This window comes from Palaemon carinicauda, chromosome 15, assembly GCF_036898095.1.
Source record: "Palaemon carinicauda isolate YSFRI2023 chromosome 15, ASM3689809v2, whole genome shotgun sequence".
Taxonomy (NCBI): Eukaryota; Metazoa; Arthropoda; class Malacostraca; order Decapoda; family Palaemonidae; genus Palaemon; species Palaemon carinicauda.
Genome location: NC_090739.1, coordinates 138,301,434 through 138,318,933, shown reverse-complemented (window position 1 = coordinate 138,318,933; position 17,500 = coordinate 138,301,434). Strand labels below are relative to the sequence as shown.

The window sequence follows — 17,500 nt, the reverse complement described above, 5'->3', positions numbered from 1 at the left end:
GGCATGTCAAATGTTACCATTAAAATTGATGAAGCCATCGAATGATTGAACATTTAAACAAATTAATAAAGATATGCATGGAAACATTTGCTTGTCTACATTTATACTAATCTACTCATGCATTTCAAAACACTATCAGGTTACTTTTAAATTAATTTTCATCATGAAAAATTCACAATTAAATATACAACTAGATGGACACTAACTAAAGCGCAGACCTCAGCCACGGCCGCTTATTTCTCGATCTTTTGCTCGACCTGCACCTTTGACCTTAACTTGTATTAATTGTCGTGGATTTTCATACAATCAAATATGAACCGAGTTTGTAGTCACTGTGACAACGATGTCCAAACTTATGACCGATTACGTGAATTGGACATTTTGCTTGACCCTAACCTTGACCTTTGACCTACCAAATTTTAATAATTTCCAGCTTTTTATATAACAGTTAATCCCTTCAAGTTTCATTAATCTACGATTAAAATTGTGGCCAGGAAGCTGTTCACACACACACACTCACACAAACAGGGGGTAAAACATAACCTCCTTCCAACTTCGTTGGCGGAGGTAATAACTTTGAGTAACAACAAATATATCACCCATTTATATTGTTGCTTTTTTTGGTGCTTACTGTGGCCAAACGCTCCTCACACAAGACTAACAAATTTTTCATAACTCTGACCATCTTTTACATTCAGATCTCCCAAGACAATTCTATCCTGTTCGTAATACTAGGCAGGCAGTTAATTCTAAAAGCCAGGCCTTCTCCATCATGAAGCTCAATACTACACAGTATTCTAGAAGTTTTATTCCAGCTGTTACCAAGTTGTGGAATGATCTTCCTAATCGGGTAGTTGAATCAGTAGAACTTCAAACGTTCAAAATTGGAGCAAATGTTTTTATGTTAACCAGGCTGACATGAGTCTTTTTATAGTTTATATATGACATATCTGTTTTTGACATTGTTATTAGTTTATATATGACATATCTATTTTTACGTTTTTACTGTTTTTAGAATGATTTATTGTTAATTTGTTTTCATCATTTATTTATTTCCCTGTTTCCTATTCTCACAGGGCTATTTTTCCCTATTGGAGCCCTTGGGCTTATAGCATCCTGCTTTTCCAACAAGGGTTGTAGCTTGGCTAGTAATAATAATAATAATAATAATAATAATAATAATAATATTGCAACATTTTCCAATTTGGTTGCTCCTTCTAACTAAGATCCCAAAAAATTTTCACTGCTCTCAAGAGCTTCTACAATCTCAATGGTTTTCACTACTTTGGCAATTCATAGTCACTCACTACTATCAAGAGATTCCACAACTCTTTATGAGTATCTTTGCCTCGAGCGTTCCACAACTCTCAAAAACTTCTTTAATACTGTATGATAAATACATCACTTACTTTCCTTCATGTTTACTACGATAAAATCAAATGAAGAAACTTATTCTCGAGGATAAAACAACTAGAGCCCTACGGATTAATAGAAATTATGAATGGCTAAAAATGTCAGCAGGTGTCCACAGAGCCTAAAAAAATTATTTTCAATTTAAATATTTCTCTCCAAAGTCATATGATTTCTCAATAGGATATTATAGTTATCAAGTCCTTCCAATGTGGTAAAAGTAAAATATTGTAATTCTTTTATCTGTTTGATCGTATCAGTCAGAAAAAAGGGTCGCGGTATTACTTAAACTTATGACAGTGTGTGTGTGTGTGTGTGTGTGTGTGTAGATTGCCTTGCCCTTATGCAAGACACGGGCTCTTGCGTTGACAGCCCGTAATAATGACAGCGACGATAATATTAAAGATGAGAATAACACTTAAAACTAGAGCGAGTACTCAGTAGAGCGCATACCTTCGCCTATATCATATTGTATATCACAATATAGGCAACTGATTTATGCACATTTTGGTACTAAACTATTTTTTTTTTAATGAGGCGCATTTGCACTGACTCACAGCGGCGCCCTTTTAGCTCGGAAAAGTTTCCTGCCATTTGATTGGTCAGAATCATCTTATCCAACCAATCAGCGATCAGGAAACTTTTCCGAGCTAAAAGGGCACCCCTGCGAGTTGGTGTAAATCTGCCTCACTAAAAAGAATTGACTATAGTTTCATGCAGAATCGATCAAAATTGACAAGAATACAGCAAAATGTTTTTTTTTTTTTTTTTTTTTTTTTTTTTTTTTTACCTTTTCGTTACCTTGACCTATGACCCAATCACTCCAAAAACCTGATCAAATTGTCCATGGATATCATGGGCAATTATCCCACCAAATTTCATCAATTTGATCAAACAGTTTTTGAATTGTGTGTATCACAACAACAACAACAAAAAATGCACGTCAATCAAAATATAACCTTCTGGCGAAGGTAATTAAGAAACAGACGAAAGGGGTGAATGCATACCCTTCGTAAAATCATGGATTTAGGAGAAAGAAGAAGAAGAAGAAGAAGAAGAAGAAGAAGAAGAAGAAGAAGAGGAAGAATTGTAGGAACCTATCTTTTATGAGGAAAACCCGAACATGCGAATCTTTGCGTTGATTATAAATAAACATTGTTATAAACGCTAATCCAAAATTGGCACTGCCGCATACATGCACAAAACCCACAGATTAGTTATCGACCCATATAGAGGAGCTTGATAACTAATGTCTCTTCCAATTCATTACCTTATTTGTAATTGGCTATTTGGTTTGCGATACACAATGACCTTTCGGCAGTGCTATCCACTTTTCATCATAAAATTTCTCTTTACATGTGGTAGGAACAACAGCAATAGTAACAATAATAATAAAAATAATAATAACAACAACAACAACAACAATAATAATAATAATAATAATAATAATAATAATAATAATAATAATAATAATAAACATTCTCTATATTTCTGAAGTTACAAAAAATGTAGAATAGATTAGAAGAAATTATTTTCAAAGTTCGATTGTAACATTGCAGTAAGATTAGCATATTTTAAGATTGGAACGTTCTGTAATTTCATTAAGAATGGCTGCATAGAGGTTTTCTGCATAAAAAAAAAAATAATAATTTTGAGACAATTGCCCGATCAATCATATCATGCACAGCAAATGCCACTTAACATTTGAAAAGAATATGCGACCAGGTAAGTTTAGAAGACCAGATATTTGGTACACAAATGAAAATGTGTCACACATCAATGAGTGACCTTAAACAAAGAAGATTAGTCGACAAATTTTCTTTAGAAGTATATAATAAATGCACACATGAATGTTCGATTAATCCGTCCTAAACTGAAAATAATCTCTACTCCATTCCGAATTCATAAATTGCGCCTAGAATTCGATTGGAAAACATTTCTCAAAGTTCGCAATCGAGACCTCCTCCTTCCTATGACCAAGACCCCTTAGAAACGACAAATACGTTTATATTTCTTCATTTCTGATCAGCAACACTGGCATAAGTTCCGAATGTTCCCTCCCTAGGAACATATTTGCTTATGTGGAGATTTGGGAGTCTAAATATTTTAAATATTATGACAGCCAATCCAAATGTTAGGAAAGAACTGCCTGGAATGAAGGAGAAGTCTACTTAAGGGTAGACTACTTATGTCTGGTTATGGGAGGCACATAACCTGACTTTCCGTAAGGAAAACAACCATCGAATCTAATGATTTACAGTATTAGAACAGGGTTCCAATTGTATGATGGTACATAGTTCTTGTCGGCAGTAAAAGATCGCTTGCCTACATGCAGTTGTGCAAATGTAACCTCTTTGCCTCTGGGTAAGTGTTTCAAAAATGAGCCTGAGCCTGCTTGTGGGAATAATGTACAGAAAGTCCTCCTGCTTCGTGAGTTCTCCCTTCACAAATTTACTTACATGCAACACAGAGAACCACAATACCTATTAAATAAAAAATCACACTCGTAATAAAAACACTCGCGGCACAATGATTTCAAATAGCCTACACTCCTTTGAACTGGGCATGCACCACTCCCTTCTCCACACCAAGCTCGTCCCAGCTCCCTAGGCTGACTCACCCCTCACTCTTCCTCTGGGCTGCCTTGTGTACGCTAAGTCTCACTACATCCTCTTAACCCACGTATTTTGCCCATCTTTGACTTGCTTTTGCTACGCCTTTGCTTCAAGATCATGGCCCCGAAGAGTAATCCTGCTACTTCTGAAGGGACTGCTAAATGGCAGCAGAAAGTCATGACCCTGGAAAAAAAATGTGAAAGTTCTTGATAAGTGTAAAAAGGGATGAAATACACTGCCGTTGGGAGACTTTTTAGTCTGAACGTGAATACCATAAGGTATATAGAAAAGAACGTAGCTAGTATTCTTGCTGCAGTTGCTGCTAATGCCCCTCACAGAGCCAAGATTGCATCAAAGGTGAGGGAAAAGGGCATGCTCAAGATGGAGACTCCCATTTTCTTATGGATCGAGGACTAGCATTGGAAGGGCATCGCCATCATCCAGGAGAAGACCCAGTCTCTCCACCACCATTTCACGTAGAATGATCCCCAGCTGTCCACCAGCCAAGATGCTGCATGCAACCCCACAGACACCTTCCCAAGCCAGCAAAGGCTGATTGTATAGGTTTAAGCAGTGTTCTGGGCCAAAAAACGTGAAGATATCTGGGGAGTCAGCTTTTGCAGATCATGACGAAGCGGCAAGTTTCCCGGATGAACCTCTGAAGCTCATCGCAGAGGAGGGGTATGCCCTAGAACAAGTGTGGAACATAGATGAAACTGGTAAGTTTAGGGAAATCTTAAATTCAAAATTTTTGTGTTCTGTAGTAACTTCTACTTAACGTAGTTAATTAGTTAAAATCTTGTTTAATATTAGCTTAAATTTGCCCTAACGTTGATACACGTGTTTGTATTATGTAGATACTGTATTGTTGCCGAGTTTTAATTACTTTTTGGTACCTTCAGTTACTGTACTGTACGGTATTTGGTTTATTATTCAAATCTTTGCATTTTGACTGTGCGTGAATGTAAATATACAGCACTGTATGTAACATTTGTTCGATAAATGATTTGAAAAATATATTTTTAAGTTTAGTAAAGTATGTACGTGATCACTTTGTACATCCTCTACCGTATTTTTTTTCCTTTGTTTACAAAAGTACGATACAGTGGGTGTGGTATGGAACAAGTCTATACCTACTGTACTGTACTTTTGTATTTTCTTTTTATAAATATACTGCTCCTGTACACGATTACTAATGATTATATTTTTTCCACGGCTACCGTGAATAATCCATTGTACATACTGTACAGAGTACTGGGTTACCATAGATGTCGGATTCTCTACAGAACAGGGCAAGAGATGACGCATCAAGAATTGCGCAATGCTTCAATGTTGCTGCCCAGAACTTCGTACAAAAATTGTGAATGGTCATTGTATAAAATATGTACTGTACTCTTAGTTATAGTAATCTTAAATTGTACATTACTGTATATATATTGTACAGAACAGTATTACACTACAGTACTGTAAAAATTGTTTGTACAGCTGTAGTTATGTTTTGTTTTATGTTTACAGAAGTACAGTACAGAATGTGGGGTAAGCCACAAGTCCATACATACTGTACTGTACTGTAATTTTGCATCTTCTGTTTATCTTCTGCACCTGTACATGATTACTAATGATTATATTTTTTTCCACAGCTACTGTACATAATCCATGAACATACTCTACATATACAGTACTGGGTTACTATAGATGTCGGATTACAGTACTGTACGTCAGTACCTATACTGTGCAAGAGAGACTCCTCAGGAATTTCGAACATCATCAACATTCCCGCGTAGAACTTCGAATGAAAGTGGTTAGTGGTCGTTGTATGAAATATAGACACTTACACTAGTTAATCTTAAATTTTCAAATATTTATACTGTACAGAACAGTAAAGACTACAGTATTACACTAAAATAAAAAAATTTATTAACTACTTATAGCATTGTATTTATTTACTACTTTATTAAATGTACATACTGTACTTGTAAGTTACGAATGCGGTGGGTTGTCAAATGAAGTCGAGTTATCGGAACGAAAAGAGCGAACATTAACAGACCAGCTGAGCTGTAGTGACATCACTGTAAATATATTACAGAAATATACTGTACACTACAATATCAGCAAGTTTTATAGTACAGTACAGTATACTGTAGCCAACAGTGTTACTAGATAGGAACAACAGTGTTTTGTTATAAGTGTATGATGACTAGGTACTCGGTAAAATTATAGTTTCATACTTTACTGTAGCCTTACCGTGTCCAGTTTGTAGTGTACATGTGTGCACATGTACTGTACACTGTACATTCAATTATAAACTATGATAGAAACCAAATAAAAACAATATTAGGCAGTATTTACTGTGTTAATCATCCGATCGGCCACCCACTCGTAGGCAAGGGCAGTGACTTGTTAGGTTAGGAGTTATCCCAAACTAGGGCATCAAGCACTCGCGATTTTTTGCTTTTCGTGCCTTTGTTACTTAACCATTGCAAAGTATGAGGTCTGACTGTATACAGTATGCAACGAATCACAACATTATTGCTCAAGGAAATTGGTCATCGACTAGCAGTAGCATTGTTAACATGTTCATGAGCATGTGTGCACTCATGAAAAGAACATGCAGCTAGCTCAGCGATCAAACCTAGGTCGGTATTAAATATTTGCCTGCCCTTCTTATGGGAGGGACAAGCATCCCCGTAAGTGAATACTTACTTGCTATCATTCGTAAATGGGAGCAGAAGCCAACACTATCCCTTTGGGACTTAATACTTGCAAAAAAAATAACCTTGCAAGGGTGTGTCTCACTAGCACATTGTGCGAGTGCTTTGAAGAACTCTCCATTCTGTGGGGAAACAAGCCTGAGAAAGTAATCCCGAAGGATTATGTTTCACAAAACTTGGCGCCTACAGAGACTTCTTGTGCCATGGGGTGACAATGATGGCATGCTGGACATGCAAGCAATCGGCAGTGAACTATATTTGCAGCAATAACCCTGAGGTTTTGTCTTAGCGAGCGTGCATGCACAACCGAAAGAATTCATTTCAGCTTTTTATACGGGTTAGGAATGACAGTAGTTATGCAAACCTCCTCAGGGAAGGGAGTTTCACATGAATAAGCATAGTCTCGCATGTAAGGGTTTGTTAGCCCAGAATGCAAAGGACACAAACACTAAGCAGGTTTGTCCAGGATAATCAGCGAACACTGGCAAGCGTCAGCGGGTGCTGGCGAGTATAGTGAATGCTGGGAAGCGTTAGCCAACACTGCAGGGTATTAGCAAACGCGGCCGGGCGTTAGTGAACGCTGAGGAGCGCCAGCCAACGTCAGCAAACGCTGGCGAGGAGAGAGTCAACTCTTACCTGTGACGATGGGTACAAGTAATGTAAGTGTGCACTACCAATGTAGCGCACACTTGAGGCAACAGTAAACTGGAGTTCGGTAGCGCACACCTGAGGCAAGTTCTGCACGCTACTGAAGTACTGAGCACTTGAGGCAACAGTAAGCTGAAGCTCTACACGCTGGTGTATATGGTCTCACAAACTCGCAATGGATACTATGGCGAGTAACCTGGGTTGTTCGCAGACCTTCACCAGGTTGAAGAGCTGGCACACCCACCTTGCTAGAACTCAGTGGATGGGTGCGCAATACTGTTGCCAATGTTGCGAATTCATTTGCTGGACAGTGGCTGGCGGAGGGTAACTCTCCTTCGGAAGGGAAAGTTGCCCAACACTTAGTGGAGGATGACTCTCACTCGGAAGGGAAAGTTGTCAAAAACCTGGAGGTGGACCTCCTGGCAGCGCTCTCTTCTTCCCATCAAAAAGGTTTGTTCAAGATGAAGGTCGAATGAAGCAAGTTTTTGGGTTCACCGCAAAGGAAAACCCCAAACTGGAAACTCCGAAGGGAACCAGTCTGCTACTGCTCGTCGTTCCAATGCCGGAGCTGCAGAAACAAAGGTGAGCAGAAGCAAGGAGTGCTGCAGTAAACTGTAACACCCTCGGAAACCATTCCTTAGAAGGGGAGACCCGAAAGTTTCAAGGAAGGGAAGGGTTGCCGCAAGCGGTAATGTAAGACATTTTTCCCCGGTGGTGACAGTCATTGCTTCACTAAGGGAAGCAACAAAGTCCACACCTAAGAGAAGTCCAAGACACCCTCTGAATAGAAAAAAATGACAAATTCGGAGATAATTTGTATTTTTCCTAACTATACAAACCTTCGCTATTTAAAGTGGGTAATTACTTTGGCGTAGCTGAAAGGACGAGCCATTAGAATTTTAACGAGGGTTTACTACCCCACCGCTAGTAGGGCGGGTAGTTTGCTACCCTTCCCCCTCACACACCTGTGTGGTAAGTTCACTTTGCTTAGAGGTAGGACTTCATGGGGGACAGGGCTGGCGGGCAAGTTTGATTAAATAGCTAAGGTTTGTATAGTTAGGAAAAATATAAATTATCTCCGAATTTGTCATTTGTTCCGTAACTGAAATACAAACCACGCTATTTAAAGTGGGTGACTCAACCCTTAGGAAGGGTGTAATAAGTCCCAGCCATACTGGCTTTTGGCTTTGCCCGGGGACTCATTATCTGAGTGTGTTAGCACTCAACAATAAGGCGTCCCTGCACCTCGCTCGCACCTTACTCTGCAAGGGCTGTGGCCTACATAAGCTGTGTGTGAAGGAATGTGTGTGACTCGTCCTAGGAAGTTGACCTGAAGTTCTTTTGATGGAAACTCTAGGCTAGGACTCTCCCAATACCACCTCGTCAGGGTATGGGGACGCGACAGTATTAACTTAATACTAGGAACACAAGGGAACATGGTTTACCTGCAGTGGTTTGAGGTCAGCTGTGCAGAGAACCCAGGATGCTGCTTTCCCCAAGAGAGGGGAGGATGAAGAAAAGAATAAGGGCCAGACATACCTTTTCTTTCATGCAGACTAAAACTGGGTAACAATGCCCTCAACCCTCTGCTACTTGTCCATTAAGGAGCCTGAGGTTTAAACCAGCTGTTGTGCAGCCACCAGAGGGCCCATAAGAGAACGTATCGAGCCTCCTGTGGGTCACGTCTTGCAGGTAGTGGGCTGTGAAGGTCGTTTGATGCTTCCATACCCCTGCTTGTAGGACCTGCGTCACTGAGAAGTTCTTCTTGAAGGCCAGGGACGTAGCTACTCCCCTGACATCATGAGCTCCAGGGCGACGTGATGGAGGAGGGTCAGGATTCAGGGACAGATGGATTGCCTTTCGAATCCATGCTGAGATGGTGTTCTTGGTAACCCTCCTCTTCGATCTCCCAGTGCTAACAAACAATGCCTGAACTTGGGGACAAACTGCAGCTGTTCTTTTCAGATATAGCCTCAGACTCCTTACTGGGCACAGTAGGAGATGGTCTGGGTCATCTGGTACGGAACGAAGACTCGAAATCCGGAAGAAGTCGAACCGAGGGTCCAGCACTCCCGGATTCTGAGTCTTAGCAATAAACTCAGGGACGAAGTTGAAGGTTACCTCCCCCCATCCCCTTGAATGGGCGATGTCATACAAGAGACCATGAAGTTCACTAACTCGTTTGGCTGATGCCAAAACTAGTAGGAACACCGTCTTCCAAGTCAGGTGGCGATCTGAAGCCTGGTGTAATGGTTCGTAGGGAGGTCTCTTAAGAGACCTGAGAACTCGAACCACGTTCCATGGAGGAAGTCTCACTTCCGACTGAGGGCAGGTAAGTTCATAACTACATATGAGTAGGGAAAGCTCCAGCGAAGAAGAAATGTCCACTCCTTTGAGCCTGAAGGCTAGACTTAAGGCTGAGCGATAGCCTTTCACTCCCGAGACTGAAAGGCGCATTTCTTCTCGCAAGTACACAAACTCTGCTATTGTTGGAATAATGGCATCGTGTGGAGAGATACCCCTTCAACGATACCAACCACAGAAAACTCTCCACTTTGCCTGGTAGACCCCTGCGGATGATTTTCGCAGGGTCCAGACATCCTTTCCGCAACTTGTTGCGAAAATCAGACATCCTTTCCGCAACTTGTTGCGAAAATCCTCTCTCTGCAAGGAGATGCTGGATAGTCTCCAGGCGTGAAGCCGAAGCGGAGCTACGGCTTTGTGAAAGATGTTGGCGTGTGGTTGTCTGAGTAGCTTGTGTCGCAGAAGGAGTTCTCTCGGAGGCTCCGTAAGGAGTTGCAGATGGTCCAGGAACCATTCCGCGTGATGCCACAGCGGAGCTATGAGAGTCATCGAGAAGTTGACCGATAGTCTGGTCTTGTTGAGTATCCTCCTCATCAGACAGAACGGATGAAAGGCGTATACGTCAATGTTGTCCCACCGTTGTTGGAAAGCATCTTGCCAGAGAGCCTTGGGATCCGGGACTGGGGAGCAGTACAGCGGCAGTTTGAAGTTCAACGCTGTCGCGAACAGATCCACAGTCGGGGAACCTCACAAAGTCAGGACTTTGTTGGCTACTTGACGATCCAAAGACCACTCAGTACTCACTATCTGAGACGCTCTGCTCAGACTGTCGGCGAGCACATTCCTTTTGCCCGGAATGAAGCGAGCCAATAGTGGAATCGAGTGGACTTCGGTCCATCTCAGTATCTCTACTGCAAGATGGGATAGCTGTTCTGAAAAGGTACCTCCCTGCTTGTTGATGTAAGCCACTACTGTGGTGTTGTCGCTCATCACCACCACAGAGTGACCCGCCAGGTGCTGTTGGAACTGTTGAAGGGCCAGAAAAACGGCCTTCATTTCTAGCAGATTTATATGGAGGCACTTTTCTGATTCTGCCCACAGGCCTAAGGTCCTGTGGTTCAGAACGTGGGCTCCCCACCCTTTCTTTGAGGCGTCCGAAAACAGCATCAAATCCGGGGGAGGACGAAAAGATCCACTCCCTTTTGTAGGTTCTCGTCTGCCACCCACCACTGAAGGTCCGCCCGTTCCGCGAGACCCATAGGGATCAAGACGTCCGGGGAATCGTGTCCTTGACTCCACCAGGACTTGAGTCGCCATTGCAGAGATCTCATTCTGAGATGACCGTTGGGAACTAGACGGGCCAAGGATGAAAGATGGCCGAGGAGACGTAACCACGATTGGGCTGGGAGTTCATCTTGTCTGAGGAAAGGACTTGCGACCTTCCTCAGCCTTGCTATCCTGTCGTCTGATGGGAAGGCTTTGTAGAAATTGGTGTCCAATATAATGCCTAGATATACCAGTCTTTGGGAAGGAAGCAGAGAAGACTTCTCGAGATTTACCATGATCCCTAGATCTTGGCAAATCCCCAGAAGTTTGTCTCGGTGTCGAAGAAGGGTTGACTCCAAGTCTGCTAGGATCAGCCAGTCGTCCAGATAACGGAGGAGATGGATGCCGATCCTGTGTGCCCACGAAGATATCAGGGTGAACACTCTGGTGAAAACCTGAGGTGCTGTGGAGAGACCGAAACACAGCACCTTGAACTGGTAGATCTTGTTGTCTAGGCTGAATCTTAAGTACTTCCTTGAAGACGGATGGATTGGGATCTGGAAGTACGCGTCCTTCAGACCCAGTGAGCACATGAAGTCTCGCGGTCTCACTGCGAGTCTGACCGTGTCTGCCGTCTCCATGCAGAACGGGGTCTGCTTGACAAACCTGTTCAGAGCTGAGAGGTCGATGACTGGTCTCCAGCTTCCAGACGCCTTCTTTACAATAAAGAGTCGACTGTAGAAGCCTGGGGACCCGTCGACGACCTCTTGGAGAGCGCCCTTCTTCAACATGGTCTCGACTTCTGCCCGAAGGGCTTGCCCTCTTGCCGATCCCATGGCAAGAGAGCTCAACGACACTGGATTCGCTGTCAGGGGAGGTAAAGATGTTATGAACGGGATGCGATATCTTTGGCTGATCACGGAGACCGTCCAGGAATCGGCCCCGAGTTGCTGCCACCTGTCCGTGCAACTTTGAAGGCATACCCCCACTGGTGGACGTGCAGGGGGATTGCCAATCCTAGCGTATTGCGGCCTCGGCCACTCCCCCTAGGATTTTTGCCTCCCCTGAAGGACTTCTTGCCTTTCCTGTCTTTGACGGGAAAGGGCTGTTTGGACACCGTTGCCTTTGCTGCTACTGCCGGCTTCATCGTCTTTGCAGTGCGAGGTTGTTGAGGCGCTGGAGGCTTATAGGGGTTTGATGTTAAAGCCCTCTGGAGGAGGGAGTCCTGGTTGGACTTCCTCCACCTCTCAGCCACTTGCTCTACATCTTTCGGCTCAAACATACTACTCCCCAAAAGGGAGGAATGTCTGAGCTTACTGACCTCGGTGTTGAGGACCTTCGAGTTAAATCTTTCAGACACCGCATCTCGGCATTTCAGGATAGTATTAGCCCACAAGTTCGAGACTTGGTAGGCCAGAAACTCGATGGTACGAGTGCCTGAAAGAAAGAAGGTCTCCAAGGCCTTCCTGGTACTCTCCTTAGACAAGTCTTCGGATCGTATCAGGATGCCAAGAGACCCTAGCCAGATATCCAGCCACGAAGTTGCCTGCATGGCACACTTCGCTACCTTCTCCTGGCAGAGGATCTCCAAGGCCGAGAACGACACTGGCAGGTTGGAGTCTCTCTCGAGAGGGACTCCCCTGGAGAGCTCTTACACTGAGTGGTGGAGGGGAAGAGCTAAACAGGACTCCTCCATGATCTCGAAATACCTCCTCTGGTGGACACGAGGATGTGGGAGGAGTTTGTTTCCGGCACTGGAACGGCTGGAGGACTGGAGGAAGCAAGCTTGGAGAGCTGGCTCTCGACCTTATCTCTGGCACTCTTGACCCCCTGGGACCAAGGCAAAGCTGCGCTGGCTTTAGGAGGCTTCTGGGTACCAAAGACTCGGTCCAGAACCGTGTCCTTGCCCTCTCGAGGAGGAATCTCTGGATCCGAGAATCCGTTAAGGTTCCTCATCAGAGTCAGAACTTGCCAGAAGGCATGCTCAGACTCTTGCAGCTCTCCTCCTGATGGACTAGCAGCAAGGTCTCCAGTCCCCAAAGGCTCTTCTTGGGGGGACTCGTGGATATTCTCTGCGGGCTTAGCTGGCTCTGGTCTGATCCTCGAAGAAGATTTCGGAATCGTCTTGGAATCCTTCGACTCCCTCCTGGGAGGGATGCAGGATTCCAACAAAGATAGTGGGGGCTCTTCTCCACCTCCACCCGAGGAGACTTCTCAGCGCGAGGTTGAGTTTCTCCCATTGGTGCGATGGGAGAACGCCTCACCTCACGTGTATCCCCTGAGGACGGAAAATCCTCGTCCACAGGTGATGGAGAGAAAGTCTGGGGAGGGGAGGGAGCCTTCCTCAAAGACTTCCGAGGAGCCAGTTTCGCCCTTGGAGAAGTTACCACGTCGTCCACTCCTCTCTTCCTCTTCAGGGGGGCCGAGATTGCTGCTGATTTGAGGCCTAGTTCAGAGAAAGCGGGCTTGAAAGCCTGCGCAACCGCTCTGATCACGGGCCCAAACCAGGGCTGCCGACTGACAGCAGCGCTGTCAGAGACACCCTCTGGAGGGAAAGGGATCGTAAGATCCCTAGGAGTGGAAACTACAACAGGGTCTGCCTGAAAGGAAGAAGCTGTGGACCTGTCCGGAGATTTCCCTCCCTCCGTTGAGCGCGTTGTCCTGCACTTACGGGGGGGAACACGATGAGGATGACCTGACTGCGCGTTGTACTGCAGGATCTCGTGTAGGAACGCGCTGTGAATCGCGCTGGGCATTGCTTGCTCGCGTTTGCGCGTGGGCGATGGCGAGGGCGCGCGTGGGCGCGCAGGCGAGCGATGGCGCATAGGTGAGGGTGCGCGTTGGCGCGTGGGAAAGGGCGCGCGTTGGCGCGTGGGCAAACGATGGCGTGCAGGAGAAGGAGCTCGTGGGCGCTTAGGCGACAGGGCGAGTGGGCGTCAGGGCGCGTGGGCGCGAAGGTGAAAGGGCGCGTTGGTGCGCATTCCGGGGACCTCAGATGGTGTGCAGCCACAGGATGCTGAAGGGCCCGTAAGGGCGAAGCCGTTGGGCGTGCGAGCGCAGCGGAAATATCCCTGGCGCGTGGGCGCGCAGGAGGGCGCTCATCTAGAACTGTAGTTCTGCGCGTGGGCGCGCGATGGAGACTGTGGGCGATGGCGCGTAGGCGAGGGATGGCGAGCTGGCGAGATCCGGTGGCGCGTCGGTATTCGGTGGTGTGGTGGAGAGCACCGGCGAGCAGGGGAGGAAGAAGTCTTCCCTCTGGAGCCCTGATCCAAAGATCGAGGGGGAGCAGGCGAGCGATGGCGTGCAGGCAAGCACTGACGAGCAGGAGAGCGCTGGCGAGCAGGAGGGCGCTGGCGCACAGGAGATCGCTGACTAACAGGAGAGCGCTGACGAGCAGGAGACCGAAGGCGTGCATGGTGTGCATCAGGCTGAGGGCGCGCAGTGGCGCACTGGCGAGCAGGAGATCGTGGGCGCGTAGTCTCTGGAACTGCCGGGCGAGCAGGAGATCGTCGACGTACAGGAGATCGTCGGCATACAGGAGATCGTGTGTGTGCAGGTGAGCGCTGGCGAGACGAGTCTGCAACTGGAGGGCTCTTGCGCACAGTAGCGCGCTGGCGAACAGGAGAACGTTGGCGCACAGGGGAAACCTGGCGCTTAAGGGACTTACACACAATGTGTGAAAGCCCCTTTTGCCCCGAAGGGACCGGTGCCCGTTGGAAAACGGGATGGGTGGGCGCCCACAGCGCATCTGCAGCCAGGAAGGGAGACGGCAGGGCAGCAGATCTGGCAGGAGGAGGAGATCGCGAACGATCTGCGGAGAGGTCCAGGTCCAAAGAAGTAGCAGGAACAGTCGCTGTAGGACGAGGTTCCTCTGCGGGGGACTGCGAGGATGAAGATCCGAAGAGGCGCCTCCTAACACCCTTGTGAGGAGAAGGAAGACCTCGGCGACGAAGAGGAAGGCGAGCCTTACGTCTTATACGTCCTCTGGGAGCAGCAGGCAAACCATCGGCAGTCCTCAGAAGAGGAGTCTCTGTCAGTGAACTCCCCCGGGGGGGGGGGGGGGGGGGAGAGAATCACCTGCAGGAGAGACCATTGGACTTAGTTCCTCCCTCGAAGGATGTTCGGAGGGGGGAGCTAACCCTTCAGCTACAACAGGAGCAGGGGTTTGAACACTCTCATTGGAAACCTCTGCCACAACAGCCTCAACAATAGACAGAGGGTCAACCTCTGCTACCGCCGGTGACTGTTTGACAGCTGCTCCCAACCTGATCATGTCAAACAGGGCTTCCTTGGAGGGCGAGGCCTGAAGCCCCAAGGAAGCCCAAAGCTGCAAAAGATCATCATTATTTACATTAAAAGAAGGAGAAATAATTAAATCCTCCCCCGGGGGAGGAGGAGGAGCTGCCTCGCTATGGGAGGCAACTCCCTCTCCCAAACCCCGAGATCGGTCAACAACAGTACGGCCTACGCTACCACTTGACGGCCTCTCATGAGAAGCCGACTGAGTGGGAGCTTCGGAGGAGGTTTGGGCCACGGAAGAAGAGCCCTTAGGATTTTCCTTCTTCAAAGAAACCTTTGAAGGAGAAATATCCCTTTTGGACTTCTTCTTCCGGCGCCGGGAAAACCTCTCCCACTGGGAGGTAGACCACTCCCTACATTCAATACATACATTACCACTATCACACCGTTGACCCCTACAATAAGGGCATAAGGTGTGCGGATCAGTGTCTATTGACGACATGAAGGTCCCACAAGGGCGTTCAGGTAACCCAGGGCACTTCCGCATTGTAGAGGCCAACTTCACAACACTCTAGAAAAGAAAAAGCAAAATGCATAGATTAAATGGCTGTCGTGTAGGCAAGGGTGACAGCGGACACGTCTGTCTAGCACCCGAGCCGATAGCAAAGTGAACTTACCACACAGTTGTGTGAGGGGGGAGGGTAGGAAACTACCCTCCCTAATCCCCGCTAACTAGCGGTGGGGTAGTAACCCCTTGTTAAAATTCTAATGGCTTGTCCTTACAGCTACGCCGAAAGTAATTACCCACTTAAAAAGCGTGGTTTGTATTTCAGTTACGGAACAAAGGATTTTTTTTTCTAAAACTTCAGGCCAGTTGGTTTCAATTGTAAGCTGGGTAAAAGGTTTTGACGGATGAGCAATACTATGTCTTACCTCTAACGAGCCGAAATAAAAAGTTACAGTTGTTTACTAGAGCAGGTTTGAGCGGGGTGGTAGGTTTACCCCGGCTAACTAGTGGAAGGTTGTTACACCTCGCAAAAGCCTTAACGGTTGATTTAAGCTATCACCGAAATAATACTCCTACGTAAAGAGCATAAGGTTTGCATACTGTGCCAGAACAAGTAAAAATTTACTCAACACGAATGATCAAATTTCATGCATTTCACGACTCATTCCAGATAATTTTATGTTCTAAATAAACACACCTCTGATCATTAGCAAAGAAATGGACATGAGCAGATACATGGAGCCCGATGGTACGTTCCCACAGTTTTGAGACTGATAATTACATTTGCCTCTAGTTGTACAAAATGGACCCACAGAATCCATGATTCATCTTAGATTATCATATCATAAACCATTCATGCACAATTAAACTCTCTGCTCGATAATAATAAAAATTGCACCAACCCTACAGTATCAGTAAAACTACAACTTAAAATTTTTAATACTTTTGAACTCAAAATTTCCAATGCATTGAAATACATTTTGGCTTCCTAATAGAAGACACTAGTCACCGTGTACACAAATGCGTATAATTCAAATGTATATATATATATATATATATATATATATATATATATATATATATATATATATATATACAGTGGAACCTCTACATCCGAACGTATCTACATCCGAATTTTCCAACATCCGAAGTCAAATTTGAGCAAATTTTTTACTCTACACCCGAATTTTATTTCGACACACGAAGTAAGCAATTTTCGTCGTACCGGTTGTATCCAAATTTTTCTACACGCGAAATACAATTCGAACACGTTCCTACTCTACACCCGAATGTTTTTTTCGTCACCCGAAGTAAACAATATTCGTACGCGTAGTCGGTGCTCATAGCGCCTGAAGTGTTTTTTATTTCCGCCGATAGAAGGCAGCACTTCGACCTCGGAGGGACCCTCAATTAGCGCGGCTTGGGTCAGTCCTCTGTTCTCGTCGGCTTCTTGCGGTTGTGCTCTGTGCGTTCTGCTATTAACTATTTAATCATGATTTTTTACGTGCATCCTTTAACGGTAATTTACGTAAAGTATGGGTCCTAAAAGGCTTAGTTTTGCCAGTGGTAGTGGTAGTGGTGAGAAAAGGAAGAAGGAAATGCTTTCTTTAGAAGTTAAGCAGGAAATTATTGAAAAACATGAGCGTGGCGTCCGCGTGAGTGAAATTGCTAAACAGTATGGCCGTAATATGTCGACGATCTCGACAATCCTTAAACAGAAGGAAGCTATTAAAGCAGTGAAACCTTCTAAGGGGATCACCATAATTTCAAAACGCCGTAGCCCTATCATAGAAGAGATG

At 45.3% G+C, this 17,500-nt stretch overlaps 1 protein-coding gene across 4 annotated transcripts in view; it reads right to left on the bottom strand.

Annotated features, from left to right (window-relative positions):
* Positions 1 to 17,500, bottom strand: part of LOC137654785 (uncharacterized) — a 262,756-nt gene that overhangs the window by 226,531 nt on the left and 18,725 nt on the right. The window lies entirely within an intron of this gene.